Source organism: Egretta garzetta, unplaced genomic scaffold, assembly GCF_000687185.1.
Source record: "Egretta garzetta isolate BGI_Z169 unplaced genomic scaffold, ASM68718v1 scaffold284, whole genome shotgun sequence".
Lineage (NCBI taxonomy): Eukaryota > Metazoa > Chordata > Aves > Pelecaniformes > Ardeidae > Egretta > Egretta garzetta.
Genome location: NW_009259498.1, coordinates 580,585 through 582,786, shown reverse-complemented (window position 1 = coordinate 582,786; position 2,202 = coordinate 580,585).

Below are 2,202 nucleotides of genomic sequence, written 5' to 3'. Positions count from 1 at the left end.
GTGGCTGTTAACCACAGCAGCCCAAGGGGCTCCAAACGGTGTTCACCGCTGCTGGATTTATATAAATGTACATATTTAAGAAGAAAGCTTAGAGAAAAATTACCTTTGCACTGAGCATGGTTTTCTAGTTTTTCAAAGAGACACGGGATCCTGAAGAGACTGCAAAGACTATGAAAATTAATTAAAAACCAAACAGCAAAACATATTTATCACACAATTCTTCTGAAAGCCCAAAAGCCTTTCTTCAGCCTGCTAGCTTAACATGAGCCCCATGGCAGAGGCTCTGCAGCTGTAAATCTAAACCGATTATTTCTCAGACTAAGATTAACCAACGCTTACTTGTTACTGTACTTCATACTTCAGCTGAGGCAAAATCTTCACAGGACCATAAAATCAGAAAAAAACCCCGTGTTTCCACAACATACGGGATTGTCTCCGTGTTGGCCTCATGACATCAGGATCCAGCAGACAGGATTGGAATTGATATAAGACCTACGCTTCAGATATTTGCAGCTCAATGCTCAAACTCAGTTGTCTAGTTGGGTGAACCCAATCATTCATCAATGGATTTTCTTCACCAGTGCTCTAAGACCGAGTTCTTACCTTAAGGTAAATAAATTAACTGCTTGATGGTTGGTATTTTACACCTGCTATTGACCTAATTCACAGAAATTTCCATTAACTTTCACGAGAATGGGACAAAGTTATCTTTTTCTCTCTGCAACCAATTCTGCCCCAAGGGAATTTCTTAGTAGACGGTCAGCTAAGAATTTGCAGGGTTCAGTCTCAGTTTTGACACCATTTCCATTTGGAAATCCTGGGATCAAGAAGCAGCAGAGTAGCAGCCACTAAACTGCCATATTTAAAGTCAACCACGTACTTGATTGTCTTGCACATTAATCAGTCAGAGGTAATTCTGCAACCATTTCTCCATTTGTATCACCGAGCAAATACCTGCTTTGCAGCCATGGTGTTAGGGTGGTTTAGATCTTCAAAGCACTTCACAAATGCTACGGATTATTATCAGTTCTGACCATGAACATTAGCTCTCCTCAGGCCCCCAAGTTATTCTGCAGAATCTTTGAAGACTATTTGATTATACAATCAGTTCTCCATATGCTAATCCTCAGGCACTTCGAGTTTGTCACATCAAAAAGAAAGACGGAAAGAATTATTTGTCAGAAAGACAAATAATTACCAGTATCAGAAGTAAATTGGCCATTTGTTAGAAGCAATGTGTATGTTCGTAATCATTTATCCGGGAGAGCTGCCTTGATCAAAATAAGACAGCCTGCTGGACCCAAATAAGACATTTCTTTAGCAAACACCTCAGCTATACTAATACAAGAGCTTAGAAGCTTTTTTGTTGGATAAATGGAAGTGGTGGGAGCTTCTAGAACCCTTAAATAGCAATAATAGTGGAGCTGGCCTCACTCTTAACCTGTGCCACTCTTTTCTTCATACTGAAGCTCCTTGCCTACTGCACAGGGTACCAAATAGCACAGTTTGGGAGGCCCTATATAAAAGTATTGTCTCTAATTATTTTGGGGGGGTGGAATTCCTTAACCAGGAATGTAATCTAATTTTCCCATCAAAAGAAGTGGAAATTTGTTTGAATAAATTCAGCTAAGCCTAACATATCTATACGGTATCTGGACTCGCAGCGAAACAGAAATTAAGGCTTATTTCACCTGGTTAGCCAACTTTTACTGATAAAAAGTAATTTCTTTTACTCAAGGTTTTTTTTCAGGTTATTCAATACAGTTCTTGTAGCCACAACCACTAAACGTAGAACTCTTGAGTTACACTGCACATTCAGAGCACCGCTCAGCTTTATAAAGCCCAACTACACCACAGAAAACGGAGCTGAGTTGACAGGTCGAGTTTAATCGAGGCGTCAACTGAAGTAGTCTAGCAAAGATCCTCAAAATTTGGAATCCCATGTTAGACAGCATGTTGCATCTAGCAGAATGTAACAAATCATTAGATATCCCTCCATCAGTACAGCGGCAACAGAGAGGTCATTGTCCCTTCATTCCCATTATAACACAGTTCAGCAGAGTCTTTCAGAGCTTTCAAGGATCACAGACTGTCTGATGTCTGATTAGACTCCACTCATAATGAACCGGTTCATTCTCAAGGAGGAACTGTATTATTTTCTTGACAGAAAGTCTACTTTTTAACTCGGCGAGCTTAATTACA